Raw genomic sequence first — 16,031 nt, forward strand, 5'->3', positions numbered from 1 at the left:
ATGCAGTGTGTAGTCTCTGAGTGTACAGTGTAGTGTTATGCAGTGTGTAGTCTCTGAGTGTACAGTGTAGTGTTATGCAGTGTGTAGTCTCTGAGTGTACAGTGTAGTGTTATGCAGTGTGTAGTCTCTGAGTGTACAGTGTAGTGTTATGCAGTGTGTAGTCTGAGTGTACAGTGTAGTGTTATGCAGTGTGTAGTCTCTATGAGTGTACAGTGTCTAGTGTTATGCAGTGTGTAGTCTCTATGAGTGTACAGTGTCTAGTGTTATGCAGCGTGTAGTCTCTATAGGTGTAGCAGGCAGGCACTGGTTGCCTATCACAGGCAGAGGATATGTGTTGTGATGAGCTCAGGGCAGGTCACGTGATTTCTGGGAAAAGGAGGAAGCAGCAGAGAAATCGCCTAGAGAATGTGGGGGCGTGTGTGAGAGAGCCGACAAGGAGAATAGAAACTGCGAGACGGAAGGTTTGCAGAGTGGAAACAGAATTATACATGGAGGTGTAAGGTAGGTACTGTGGTTTTTCTCATGTCTAGTAAGATAACCATGACGTGTAGAAGAAGTTGTACTGTAGCTGGGGCTTGACAATAACATAGAAAGTGGCCTCCACATGTGTGGTGTGTGTGCAGGGGAAAACTTCACCAGGAAACAACTTCCTGAGGGGTTTGTTTTGGAGTCCCTCTGGGTTGGTTTTTGTGCTTGTAGTGTCCAGATATGACTGTACCTTGCCTATAGGTCAGCGGGTGATGAGGCACCCTGTTGTTTCCTATTGTAATGCATGATGGGTGCACTCTCATGTAGTAACTCATTTAATCAGCAAAAATGTGTTTTTCCATGAGTGCTGTACAGTATTAGAGAAGGAAATGCTTTGTTATGTGCTCCTTTGTTGTGGTTGGTTTCTGTCTAACATGAGTGTTGCTTCATTAGAGTTTCTCCACCCCTCTTCCTGAACTTTAGGGCTCTGGGTAGGTCAGCTGAGCATGAGGTTTCCTGCATTGCACCCTGGAAATGACTCTCCAGTTCAGGAAGTCACAGTGCTGGCCCTCCAAGACACTGGACCCCCCCCCCAGGCCAGTTCTCCTATACATGTACATCTACATTTTTGCTGGAAAATTACTTAAAACCCACATACATTTTATATATGATTTAAGCAGAGGCCCTGGGGAATAAATTGGCAGTCGTTGCAATTTTTTTTCTTTGTACAATATTTGCACAACAGTTTATCTATTACAACATGTAAGAAGTTTTTAAAAATTTTAAGAAAAAATACACTGTCGAATTTCTACTGCGCACAAACGCAATAGAATACACAGCTTATCTGGTAAAATATAAAAGCTATAACGCCACATAAATAGATCCCTAGTATGTCACGCTTTAAAACTGCGTACACCCATGGAACAGCAACACATTACAATACTTAAATTCTCCATAAGCAATGTTTTTTTTAGATTATTATTATTTATTAATTTTCCATAATATCAAATAGATAAACATTTTTTGGAGGTTACCAGTTTAGGGCTCATATACACACAGACTAGGTTGTCCGGCGGCTGAAGGAAAATGCAAAACGTGACAAAATCGCACCGTTTTGCAGCCAGCGGTCAAAACGTTCCTATCCTGAACGCGATTCTTCCACGTTCAGGGGAGGCAGGTTGAACCTCTTCTGACCGCAGCAGTTTCTAAACTCTTGTAAAAAAACCTATGTGTACATGGACACATAGGCTTTTATGGAGTTGTGTTTAGGAGCTTTGGCAAAAAAAAAAAACACCAAAAGCTCCTAAACTCAGGTTTAGAAGCTGCCAGTGTAGATGACCCTTAGAGTTTCACAGGAGGTTTGGTGCTAAAGTGCTGCTCTGGCTGACAATCACGGTAACACCTCACATGTGTGGTGTGAACGGCTTTTACATATGCATGCGAGACCTACGGTTGTGTTTGCCTTTGCACTTAAGCAAGTTCGATTAGGGGGGTTTAAAAAATGTTTTTTTCACTGTACCTTCATTTTTTTTATCAGCTTTATTGCTATAACAGGGGATAAACAACATCCCTTGTGATAGAATTAGCCGTGACAGGTCCTCTTTATGGAGCCTTTTAGAACCCACATCTCTCCTCTGGCCTCCAAAGCATCTGATCAAACTGAGATAGTTTTTTACAAGCTGGTAACAGCTTGTAAACAACAAACTGAAGGCAGAAGTGATGGAATCTTTGTTGCTGCTGGTTTCTGAAGTCACACGACATCCATTCCTCTCCCTGGGTGCAGGGAAGCCGATGCCACTGGTCAGATCAATCCCACGCTCTCCTGTCCCACAGGTGAATCTTCACCTGAGGAAAACTGTACTGGGATCATGGTGGTAGCCTCAGCCATGATCCCAGTATAACTTCCTCAATATAAGCTGTATACGTGTGTGTGTGTGTGTGTGTGTATATATATATATATATATATATATATATATATATATATATTTTCACAAAAGTGAGTACACCCCTCACATTTTTGTAAATATTTTATTATATCTTTTCATGTGACAACACTGAAGAAATAACACTTTGCTACAATGTAAAGTAGTGAGTGTACAGCTTTTATAACAGTGTGAATTTTCTGTTCCCTCAAAATAACTCAACACAAGCTGTGTGAAGTTGGCACCCCATGTTTGTAAAACCTGAATAAAAATATACCATTCGTTTGTGCCGCGTTTGTGCTGATTTGTGCCGCAAAAATGAGCGTTTGTGCCGGTTCGGTTTCTGAGATATTAAACATTCAATTTAATGCAAGCCCCGCCCACTTTGCACCCCATGTCTTTGAATTTTAAAAACAAACGCGCCATTCGTTTGTGCCACGTTTGTGCTGGTTTGTGCCGCAAAAATAAACGTTTGTGCCGCTTTGGTTGCGGAGATATTGTGCGTTATAGTTGCTGTAACCCCGCCCATTTTGCACCCCATGTTCCTGAATTTTAAAAACAAACGTGCCATTCGTTTGTGCCGCGTTTGTGCTGGTTTGTGCCGCAAAAACAAACGTTTGTGCCGCTTTGATTGCGGAGATATTGTGCGTTATAGTTGCTGTAACCCCGCCCATTTTGCACCCCATGTTCCTGAATTTTAAAAACAAACGTGCCATTCATTTGTGCCGCGTTTGTGCTGGTTTGTGCCGCAAAAATAAACGTTTGTGCCGCTTTGGTTACGGAGATATTGTGCGTTATAGTTGCTGTAACCCCGCCCATTTTGCACCCCATGTTCCTGAATTTAAAAAAAAAACGCGCCATTCGTTTGTGCCGCGTTTGTGCTGGTTTGTGCCACAAAAATAAACGTTTGTGCCGCTTTGGTTGTGGAGATATTGTGCGTTATAGTTGCTGTAACCCCGCCCATTTTGCACCCCATGTTCCTGAATTTTAAAAACAAACGCGCCATTCGTTTGTGCCGCTTTTGTGCTGGTTTGTGCCGCAAAAATAAACGTTTGTGCCGCTTTGGTTGCGGAGATATTGTGCGTTATAGTTGCTGTAACCCCGCCCATTTTGCACCCCATGTTCCTGAATTTTAAAAACAAACACGCCATTCGTTTGTGCTGCGTTTGTGCTGGTTTGTGCCGCAAAAATAAATGTTTGTGCCTCTTTGGTTGCGGAGATATTGTGCGTTATAGTTGCTGTAATCCCGCCCACATTGCACCCCATGTTCCTGAATTTTAAAAACAAACGCGCCATTCGTTTGTGCCGCGTTTGTGCTGGTTTGTGCCGCAAAAATAAACATTTGTGCCGCTTTGGTTGCGGAGATATTGTGCGTTATAGTTGCTGTAACCCCGCCCATTTTGCACCCCATGTTCCTGAATTTTAAAAACAAACACGCCATTCGTTTGTGCTGCGTTTGTGCTGGTTTGTGCCGCAAAAATAAATGTTTGTGCCTCTTTGGTTGCGGAGATATTGTGCGTTATAGTTGCTGTAATCCCGCCCACATTGCACCCCATGTTCCTGAATTTTAAAAACAAACGCGCCATTCGTTTGTGCCGCGTTTGTGCTGGTTTGTGCCGCAAAAATAAACGTTTGTGCCGCTTTGATTGCGGAGATATTGTGCGTTATAGTTGCTGTAACCCCGCCCATTTTGCACCCCATGTTCCTGAATTTTAAAAACAAATGCGCCATTCGTTTGTGCCGCGTTTGTGCTGGTTTGTGCCGCAAAAATAAATGTTTGTGCCTCTTTGGTTGCGGAGATATTGTGCGTTATATTTGCTGTAATCCCGCCCACATTGCACCCCATGTTCCTGAATTTTAAAAACAAGCGCGCCATTCGTTTGTGCCGCGTTTGTGCTGGTTTGTGCCGCAAAAATAAACGTTTGTGCCGCTTTGGTTGCGGAGATATTGTGCGTTATAGTTGCTGTAACCCCGCCCATTTTGCACCCCATGTTCCTGAATTTTAAAAACAAACGCGCCATTCGTTTGTGCCGCGTTTGTGCTGGTTTGTGCCGCAAAAATAAATGTTTGTGCCGCTTTGGTTGCGGAGATATAGTGCATTATAGTTGCTACAACCCCGCCCACATTGCACCCCATGTTCCTGAATTTTAAAAACAAACGCACCATTTGTTTGTGCCGGGTTTGTGCTGGTTTGTGCCGCAAAAATAAACGTTTGTGCCGCTTTGGTTGCGGAGATATTGTGCGTTATAGTTGCTGCAACCCCACCCACTTTGCACCCCATGTCCCTGAATTTTAAAAACAAACGTGCCATTCGTTTGTGCCGCGTTTGTGCTGGTTTGTGCCGCAAAAATAAACGTTTGTGCCGCTTTGGTTGCGAAGATATAGTGCGTTATAGTTGCTGCAACCCCGCCCACATTGCACCCTATCTTCCTGAATTTTAAAAACAAACGCGCCATTTGTTTGTGCCGCGTTTGTGCTGGTTTGTGCCGCAAAAATAAACGTTTGTGCCGCTTTGGTTGCGGAGATATTGTGCGTTATATGTTGTCAAACCACATTGACTTTACACCTTGTTATTAAAGCTTACATACAGAACCTAAACTCAGCTTGGGTTTCCTTAATGTAAAGCTCCTCCCACTGTACTGGCACTGCACTTCATATTGTACCCTGAAAAAGGCACCTCTGCCGGGTTAGCCCCTCATATCAAAATTTTAGAAAAAATCTTATGCAGTTTGTTAGATCTTTGTTAGATCAGGTTAGATCAACCGTTGTTTGCATTAGATCTCACACAGAAGAAGCGATATTAACAGTTATTTGCTGGGGGGGCTAACCCGTCATCAGCCCCCCTTATCAAAAAATTGACCAAACAGTTAGCTATTTTGGAAGCAATTTGTTAGATCCGGTATGATCAAGTGTTTTTAACGTTAGATCTCACATAATTAGAGACTTATTAAGTGATTAATGTGGGGGGGCTGGCCCTCCCTTATCAAATTTTCGCCCCAAAAATCATTCAAGCTAATAGATATTGGTTAGATCCGGTAAGATCAAGTGGTTTTAACGTTAGATCTCACATCATTTCAGAGATATTCCACATCAAAATAGAGATATTAGGTGGTACATATGGACGGGCTGGCCCCCCCTTATATTCAGCGCAATGAAAATCACACCCAACTTTTGCTGCGGCACAAAAACTTTTCCTCAGCTGCAGGGGCCCAACTTATGATCCTGCACACAAGCCCTCTGCTTTCAGAAAATGCCCCTGACCTGAGCTCATCATTGCACATCCATTCCAGATGCTCGTATGTGACATCACATACATCCCATACATCACATACATCCCACACATCCCATACATCACATACAAGCACGTGGTCTGGATGTGAGCGGTGGATCAGCTGGATGAGTGTGCCAGGACAAGTAGATGTGTCTCATCTCTGCTTCCTTTTACCACTCTGCATATCACACATATCATAGATGAGAAGAGGGTACAGTGGTGGGAAAAATGAGCAGGAGGGGTTTAGATGTGGGACAGAAGAACAGGAGGGTACAGCCGTGGGGCAAATGTGCAGGGGGGTTCAGTTTTGGTGCAGATGAGAAGGAGGTTCAGTGGTGGGACAGAAAAGCAGGTTGGGTAGAACAGTGGGGCAAATGTGAAAGGAGGTGTATTGGTGGGACAGATGAGCAGGAGGTTACAGTGGTGGGGCAGGAGAACAGGGGGAACATAGGTGGGGCAGAAGAGCAGGGGGTACAGAGGTGAAACAGATGTGCAGGAGGTACATTAGTAAGGCAGATGAAAAAGCGGGTTACAGTGGTAGGGCAGATGAGAAGGTGATTCAGTAGTAGACAGAAGAACATGGGAATATGGCGGTGGAGCAAATGTGCAGAGAGGTACAGTGGTGGGGCAGATGAGAAAAATGGTACATTGATGGGGTAGATGAGCAGAGGGGTTACAGTGGTGGGGCAGAAGAGCAAGGGGGTACAGTGGTGGTGCAGATGTGCAGAAGGTGCAGTGGTGGGAGGGATGCGAAGGGGGTTCAGCAGTGGGACAGAAAAGCAGGGGGGTACAGTGATGAGGCAGATGAGCGGGGGAGGGGTTTAGTGTTGGGCCAGATGACAAGGGGGTTACAGTGGTGGGAAAATGAGCAGGAGGGGTTCAGTGTTGGGGCAGATGAGAAGGGGGTTTAGCGGTGGGACAGAAGAGCAGGGGGGTACAGCGGTGGGGCAGATGTGAAAGGAGGTGCATTGGTGGACAGATGAGCAGGGGGTTACAGTGGTTGGGCAGAAGAGCAGGGAGAACAGAGGTGAGACAGATGTGCAGGAGGTACAGTGATGGGGCAGAAGAGAAAGGGGGTTACAGTGGTGGGGCAGATGAGAAAGGGGGTTACAGAGGTGGGGCAGATGAGAAAGGGGGTTACAGAGGTGGGGCAGATGAGAAAGGGGGTTACAGAGGTGGGGCAGATGAGAAAGGGGGTTACAGTGGTGGGGCAGATGAGAAAGGGGGTTACAGAGGTGGGGCAGATGAGAAAGGGGGTACATTAGTGGTACAGATGAGCAGGGGGTTACAGCGGTGGGGCAGAAGAGCAGGGGGAACAGAGGTGAGACAGATGTGCAGGAGGTACAGTGATGGGGCAGAAGAGAAAGGGGGTTACAGAGGTGGGGCAGATGAGAAAGGGGGTTACAGAGGTGAGGCAGATGAGAAAGGGGGTTACAGTGGTGGGGCAGATGAGAAAGAGGGTTACAGAGGTGGGGCAGATGAGAAAGGGGGTTACAGTGGTGGGGCAGATGAGAAAGGGGGTTACAGAGGTGGGGAAGATGAGCAGGGGGAACAGAGGTGGGACAGATGTGCGGGAGGTACAGTGGTGGGGCAGATGAGAAAGGGGTTTACAGTGGTGGGGCAGATGAGAAAGGGGGTTAGAGAGGTGGGACAGATGAGAAAGGGGGTTACAGTGGTGGGGCAGATGAGCAGATAAGTTCAGTGTTAGGACAGATGAGAAGATGGTTCAGCAGTGAGACAGAAGAGCATGGGGGTACGGTGGTGGGGCAGATGTGCAGGGGGTTACAGTGGTGGGGCAGATGTGCAGGGGGGTACAGTGGTGGGGCAGATTTTCAGGTGATACAGTGATCTGAGGTGTGAAGGTGTATGAATTGGGGTTGATCTGAGGCGTGAGAGTGCAGGATGTTAATTTCTCACTGCTAAAGTAGTTTACAGCATTTACTTTATAAAAAATCCTTTTCGTGATTGAGATTGTGAAGTTGACTTTTTTTGTTATAAAATCGGTACGCTCAATTTCTTTGAAAACATTTTTCGGCACACTGCTCAAAAGGCTGCTTACCTCCTGGCCTATCAGTTTTTATTAAAGATGGAAAATGGGCTGTGGAGCAAGACCCGCTGTCGCCCAAAACTATTTTCTCATTTTCAATAATCAAAGAAGGTAAGGAAAAAAGGATGGAAAAGGTAAAAGGATAGAAGGGGGGGGGGGGAGGTAAGGCTGGGGGGGGGGGGGGGGTGAAATGGCGTTGGTTCAGGATAACTATGATGAATGGGCTCCGGAACTTTTCTGTGACATTAAGTCCCAAGAAGGGCAGTACCCTCTGCGGAGACGACAATCTGGTTCCATAGTCCCCAAGTGTTAGAGTATTTTTCCTGTTGGTGTTGTGCAGTGAGTACTCGATCTTCCATCTCATTTGGAATGGAGTTTTTATAGAGTTTGGCTCAGATGGAGGAGACATGTAGCAGGAAAAAGCTGGATCACCAGGAACCTTGTATTCCGTAAATTTTTGCGTGGTTTATCTGTCTCCCAGAAGTGGATCAATTTAGGGCACGACCAAAATATGTGAAGTCGTGTTCCTCCATCCCCCTGGCATCTCCAACATTGGTCAGTAGTTGCAGGGTGAGGTACCACCTTGTTAACAGTTTATAGTTGGTCTCTTTAATTTTTGTACAAACCGATGATTTCAACGAAAATCTGAGGACATGTTGTATCTGAGCAGATGTTAATGTACGCCCCAGCTTACTTTCCCATTTGTTCAAGAACGGTAAGTGTGGTTGTTCAGCCGGACAGTTCAAGAGGGCGTATGTTTTGGATAGAGCCTGTGGAAGGGAACCCTCTTTGGAACAGTATGCTTCAAAGGACGTCAGGGGACGATTAAATCCCTGTGAATTAGGCAAAGTATTGAGAAAGTGTTGTAATTGTAGCGCTGTCCACAAGGAAAGTTTGAAGGGCTCATTAGCACTACTGTGGAAGGCCATTGGCCTCCCGTTAGGAAGTGGGATGCCTGGACCCTACCTGTTTGGCTTAGGGTCCGAAACATTTGCGGTTCCAGACCAGGGAGGAACCACGGTTTTTCTATGATAGGGAGCAATGGGGAATCAGGGAAGAAAGCCGGTTCTGTGTGCTGACCTGGGAGCATATGCGGAGTGTCGTACCCAATATGGGGTGTAACTTCAGCACAGGTGGTAGTTGGTCATAGCACCACAGAGCCCCTGGCAGCAGAATGTCAGTCTGGGCCTGTTCCAGTTGTGCCCACAATTTAGAGCAGCGATGCCAAAATTTATTAATTTTAAGCTACTGCTACGGGGGCCTAACTTCTCATATAAAATAACGAACTGTTATGTATTTATCATAGATTAAATAAAACATCTCACTGATCAAACTGCAACAAGCTTTTATCCCTACTTACATTGCGATTATTACTGATTTCTGCCATGTGCATGCTAGGTTTAATGCAATAATAACTTCATCTAACAATTAACTACTAACTTGGATGTTGTTATTGGCAAAGAATATGAAATCTCTGAAATGATGTGAGATCTTACGTTAAAACCTCTTGATCTTACCGGATCTAACGAATATCTATTAGCCCGAATGATTTTTGGCCCGAAAATTTGATAAGGGGGGGCCAGCCCCCCTCATTAATCACTTAATAAGTCTCTAATAATGTGAGATCTAACGTTAAAAACACTTGATCATACCGGATCTAACAAATTGCTTCCAAAATAGCTAACTGTTTGGTCAATTTTTTGATAAGGGGGGGCTGATGACGGGTTAGCCCCCCCAGCAAATAACTGTTAATATCGCTTCTTCTGTGTGAGATCTAACGCAGACAACGGTTGATCTAACCTGATCTAACAAAGATCTAACAAACTGCATAAGATTTTTTCAAAAATTTTGATATGAGGGGCTAACCCGGCAGAGGTGCCTTTTTCAGGGTACAATATGAAGTGCAGTGCCAGTACAGTGGGAGGAGCTTTACATTAAGGAAACCCAATCTGAGTTTAGGTTCTGTATGTAAGCTTTAATAACAAGGTGTAAAGTCAATGTGGTTTGACAACATATAACGCACAATATCTCCGCAACCAAAGCTGCACAAATGTTTATTTTTGCGGCACAAACCAGCACAAACCCGGCACAAACAAATGGCGCGTTTGTTTTTAAAATTCAGGAACATGGGGTGCAATGTGGGCGGGGTTGCTGCAACTATAACGCACAATATCTCAGCAACCAAAGCGGCACAAACGTTTATTTTTGCGGCACAAACCAGCACAAACGTGGCACAAACGAATGGCGCGTTTGTTTTTAAAATTCAGGAACATGGGGTGCAAAATGGGCGGAGTTAAAGCAACTATAACGCACAATATCTCTGCAACCAAAGCGGCACAAACGTTTATTTTTGCGGCACAAACCAGCACAAACGCGGCACAAACGAATGGCGAGTTTGTTTTTAAAATTCAGGAACATGGGGTGCAAAATGGGCGGGGTTACAGCAACTATAACGCACAATATCTCCGCAACCAAAGCGGCACAAACGTTTATTTTTGCGGCACAAACCAGCACAAACGCGGCACAAACGAATGGCACGTTTGTTTTTAAAATTCAAGAACATGGGGTGCAAAATGGGCGGGGTTACAGCAACTATAACGCACAATATCTCCGCAACCAAAGCGGAACAAACATTTATTTTTGCGGCACAAACCAGCACAAACACAGCACAAACAAATGGCGCGTTTGTTTTTAAAATTCAGGAACATGGGGTGCAAAATGGGCGGGGTTACAGCAACTATAACGCACAATATCTCCGCAACCAAAGCGGCACAAACGTTTATTTTTGCGGCACAAACCAGCACAAACGCGGCACAAATGAATGGCACGTTTGTTTTTAAAATTCAGAAACATGGGGTGCAAAATGGGCGGGGTTACAGCAACTATAACGCACAATATCTCCGCAACCAAAGCGGCACAAACGTTTATTTTTGCGGCACAAACCAGCACAAACGCGGCACAAACGAATGGTGCATTTGTTTTTAAAATTCAGGAACATGGGGTGCAAAATGGGCGGAGTTAAAGCAACTATAACGCACAATATCTCCGCAACCAAAGTGGCACAAACGTTTATTTTTGCGGCACAAACCAGCACAAACGCGGCACAAACGAATGGCGCGTTTGTTTTTAAAATTCAGGAACATGGGGTGCAAAATGGGCGGAGTTAAAGCAACTATAACGCACAATATCTCCGCAACCAAAGCGGCACAAACGTTTATTTTTGCGGCACAAACCAGCACAAACGCGGCACAAACGAATGGCGAGTTTGTTTTTAAAATTCAGGAACATGGGGTGCAAAATGGGCGGGGTTACAGCAACTATAACGCACAATATCTCCGCAACCAAAGCGGCACAAACGTTTATTTTTGCGGCACAAACCAGCACAAACGCGGCACAAACGAATGGCACGTTTGTTTTTAAAATTCAAGAACATGGGGTGCAAAATGGGCGGGGTTACAGCAACTATAACGCACAATATCTCCGCAACCAAAGCGGAACAAACATTTATTTTTGCGGCACAAACCAGCACAAACACAGCACAAACAAATGGCGCGTTTGTTTTTAAAATTCAGGAACATGGGGTGCAAAATGGGCGGGGTTACAGCAACTATAACGCACAATATCTCCGCAACCAAAGCGGCACAAACGTTTATTTTTGCGGCACAAACCAGCACAAACGCGGCACAAATGAATGGCACGTTTGTTTTTAAAATTCAGAAACATGGGGTGCAAAATGGGCGGGGTTACAGCAACTATAACGCACAATATCTCCGCAACCAAAGCGGCACAAACGTTTATTTTTGCGGCACAAACCAGCACAAACGCGGCACAAACGAATGGTGCATTTGTTTTTAAAATTCAGGAACATGGGGTGCAAAATGGGCGGAGTTAAAGCAACTATAACGCACAATATCTCCGCAACCAAAGTGGCACAAACGTTTATTTTTGCGGCACAAACCAGCACAAACGCGGCACAAACGAATGGCGCGTTTGTTTTTAAAATTCAGGAACATGGGGTGCAAAATGGGCGGGGTTACAGCAACTATAACGCACAATATCTCCGCAACCAAAGCGGCACAAACGTTTATTTTTGCGGCACAAACCAGCACAAACGCGGCACAAACGAATGGCACGTTTGTTTTTAAAATTCAAGAACATGGGGTGCAAAATGGGCGGGGTTACAGCAACTATAACGCACAATATCTCCGCAACCAAAGCGGAACAAACATTTATTTTTGCGGCACAAACCAGCACAAACACAGCACAAACAAATGGCGCGTTTGTTTTTAAAATTCAGGAACATGGGGTGCAAAATGGGCGGGGTTACAGCAACTATAACGCACAATATCTCCGCAACCAAAGCGGCACAAACGTTTATTTTTTGCGGCACAAACCAGCACAAACACAGCACAAACAAATGGCGCGTTTGTTTTTAAAATTCAGGAACATGGGGTGCAAAATGGGCGGGGTTACAGCAACTATAACGCACAATATCTCCGCAACCAAAGCGGCACAAACGTTTATTTTTGCGGCACAAACCAGCACAAACGCGGCACAAATGAATGGCACGTTTGTTTTTAAAATTCAGAAACATGGGGTGCAAAATGGGCGGGGTTACAGCAACTATAACGCACAATATCTCCGCAACCAAAGCGGCACAAACGTTTATTTTTGCGGCACAAACCAGCACAAACGCGGCACAAACAAATGGCACGTTTGTTTTTAAAATTCAGGAACATGGGGTGCAAAATGGGCGGGGTTACAGCAACTATAACGCACAATATCTCCGCAACCAAAGCGGCACAAACATTTATTTTTGCGGCACAAACCAGCACAAACGCGGCACAAACGAATGGCGCGTTTGTTTTTAAAATTCAGGAACATGGGGTGCAAAATGGGCGGGGTTACAGCAACTATAACGCACAATATCTCCGCAACCAAAGCGGCACAAACGTTTATTTTTGCGGCACAAACCAGCACAAACGTGGCACAAACGAATGGCGCGTTTGTTTTTAAAATTCAGGGACATGGGGTGCAAAGTGGGCGGGGCTTGCATTAAATTGAATGTTTAATATCTCAGAAACCGAACCGGCACAAACGCTCATTTTTGCGGCACAAATCAGCACAAACGCGGCACAAACGAATGGTATATTTTTATTCACGTTTTACAAACATGGGGTGCCAACTTCACACAGCTCTCAACACACAGCCATTAATGTCTAAACTGCTGGCAACAAAAGTGAGTACACCCCTAAGTGAAAATGTCCAAATTGGGCCCAATTAGCCATTTTCCCTCCCCGGTGTCATGTGACTCGTTAGTGTTACAAGGTCTCAGGTGTGAATGGGGAGCAGGTGTGTTAAATTTGGTGTTATCGCTCTCACTCTCTTACACTGGTCACTGGAAGTTCAACATGGCACCTCATGGCAAAGAACCTCACCGTGGTCGACCAAAGAAGTTGAGTGCACGTGCTCAACGTCAAATCCAGAGGTTGTCTTTGAAAAATAGACGTATAGGTGCTGCCAGCATTGCTGCAGAGGGTGAAGGGGTGGGGGGTCAGCTTGTCAGTGCGCAGACCATACACGCACACTGCATCAAATTGGTCTGCGTGGCTGTCCTTCCAGAGGGAAGCCTCTTCTAAAAATGATGCACAAGAAAGTTTGCAAACAGTTTGCTGAAGACAAGCAGACTAAGGACCTGGATTACTGGAACCTGTGGTCTGATGAGACCAAAATAAACGTATTTGGTTCAGATGGTGTAAATCGTGTGTGGCGGAAACCAGGTGAGGACTACAAAGACAAGTGTGTCTTGCCTCCGGTCAAACATGGTGATGGGAGTGTCATGGTCTGGAGCTGCATGAGTGCTGCTGGCACTGGGGAGCTACAGTTTTTTGAGGACACCAAGAATGCCAACATGTACTGTGACATACATAAGCAGAGCATGATTCCCTCCTTTGAGAGACTGGGCCACAGGGCAGTATTCCAACATATCAACCCCAAACACACCTCCAAGACGACCACTGCCTTGCTAAAGAAGCTGAGGGTAAAGGTGATGGACTGGCCAAGCATGTCTCCAGACCTAAACCCTATTCAGCATCTGTGTGGCATCCTCAAATGGAGGGTGGAGGAGCGCTAGGTATCTAACATCCACCAGATTCGTAATGTCGTCATGGAGGAGTGGAAGAGGACTCCAGTGGCAACCTGTGAAGCTCTGGTGAACTCCATGCCCAAGAGGGTTAAGGCAGTGCTGGTTAACAATGGTGGTCACACAAAATATTGACACTTTGAGCCCAATTTGGATATTTTCATTTAGGGGTGTACTCACTTTTGTTGACATTATTGGCTGTGTGTTAAGTTATTTTGAGGGGACAGCAAATTTACACTGTTTATACAAGCTGTACACTCACTACTTTACATTGTAGCAAAGTGTCATTTCTTCAGTGTTGTCACATGAAAAGATATAATAAAATAGTTACAATATGTAAGGGGTGTACTCACTTTTGTGAGATACTGTGTATGTATATATATACATTTTTGTAACTATTTTATTATATCTTTTCATGTGACAACACTGAGGAAATGACCCTTTGCTACAATGTAAACTAGTGAGTGTAAACTAGTGAGTGTACAGCTTGTATAACAGTGTAAATTTGCTGTCCCCTCAAAATAACTCAACACACAGCCATTAATGTCTAAACTGCTGGCAACAAAAGTGAGTACACCCCTAATTGAAAATGTCCAAATTGGGCTCAAAGTGTCAATATTTTGTGTCGCCACCATTATTTTCCAGCACCGCCTTAAACCCTCTTGGGCATGGAGTTCACCAGAGCTTCACAGGTTGCCACTGGAGACCCCTTCCACTCCTCCATGACAACATCACGGAGCTGGTGGATGTTAGAGACCTTGTGCACCTCCACCTTTCGTTTGAGGATGCCCCACAGATGCTCAATAGGGTTTAGGTCTGGAGACATGCTTGGCCATTCCATCACCTTTACCCTCAGCTTCTTTAGCAAGACAGTGGTCTTCTTGGAGGTGTGTTTGGGGCGTTATGTTGGAATACTGCCCTGCGGCCCAGTCTCCGAAGGGAGGGGATCATGCTCTGCTTCAGTATGTCACAGTACATGTTGGCATTTATGGTTCCCTCAATGAACTGTAGCTCCCCAGTGCCAGCAGCACTCATACAGCCCCAGACCATGACACTTCCACCACCATGCTTGACTGAAGGTAAGACACACTTGTCTTTGTACTCCTCACCTGGTTGCCGCCACACACGCTTGACACCATCTGTATCTAATAAGTTTATCTTGGTCTCATCAGACCACAGGACACGGTTCCAGTAATCCATGTCATTACTCTGCTTGTCTTTAGCAAACTGTTTGCGGGCTTTCTTGTGCATCATCTTTAGAAGAGGCTTCCTTCTTGGACAACAGCCATGTAGACCAATTTAATGCATTGTGCGGCATATGGTCTGTGCACTGACAGGCTGACCCCCCACCCCCTTCAATCTCTGCAGCAATGCTGGAGCACTCATACGTCTCTTTCCCAAAGACAACCTCTGGATATGACGCTGAGCACGTGCACTTAACTTCTTTGGTCGACCATGGCAAGGCCTGGTCTGAGTGGAACCACTGTATGGTCTTGGCCATCACGCTGCAGCTCAGTTTCAGGGTCTCCACAATATTTTTATAGCCTAGGCCATCTTTATGTAGAGCAACAATTTTTTTTCAGATCCTCAGAGTTATTTGCCATGAGGTGCCATGTTGAACCTCCAGTGATCAGTGTGAGAGAGTGAGAACAATAACACCAAATTTAACACACCTGCTCCCCATTCACACCTGAGACCTTGTAACACTAACGAGTCACATGACAGCGGGGAGGGAAAATGGCTGATTGTGCCCAATTTGGACATTTTCACTTTGGGTGTACTCACTTTTGTTGCCAGCGGTTTAGACATTAATGGCTGTGTGTTGAGTTATTTTGAGGCAACAGCAAATTCACACTGTTATAAAAGCTGTACACTCACTACTTTACATTGTAGCAAAGTGTTATTTCTTCAGTGTTGTTGAAAAGATATAATAAAATATTTACAAAAATGTGAGGGGGTGTACTCACTTTTGTTAGATACTGTGTGTGTGTATGTATGTATGTATATATTCATACATACACACACAGTATGTGTACACATATACACAGTATATGTACAGCGGTATTAAGGTGGTTAAAGCAGAAAAAAGTAAAACATTGCCAGCAGACAGGCTCTTTTGCTTTTTTTTTGAAGAAGCATGCAATAAAATAAATGCACCTGCCTGGTCAGTCTTCTTTAGAA

At 45.0% G+C, this 16,031-nt stretch overlaps 1 protein-coding gene across 3 annotated transcripts in view; it reads left to right on the plus strand.

The window, feature by feature from the left end:
• Positions 1–339: 339 nt before the first annotated feature.
• The window catches only part of IRF9 (interferon regulatory factor 9), a 76,432-nt gene continuing 60,740 nt past the window's right edge, over positions 340–16,031 (plus strand). The window contains exon 1 of one of the 3 annotated variants that reach the window (XM_073632774.1): positions 340–501. The gene's annotated coding sequence lies outside the window, so the exon portion shown is untranslated. The remainder of the gene's footprint in view (positions 502–16,031) is intronic. The other 2 variants (XM_073632776.1, XM_073632768.1) reach the window with 2 other exon arrangements.

Source organism: Aquarana catesbeiana, linkage group LG01 (genome assembly GCF_042186555.1).
Source record: "Aquarana catesbeiana isolate 2022-GZ linkage group LG01, ASM4218655v1, whole genome shotgun sequence".
Taxonomy (NCBI): Eukaryota; Metazoa; Chordata; class Amphibia; order Anura; family Ranidae; genus Aquarana; species Aquarana catesbeiana.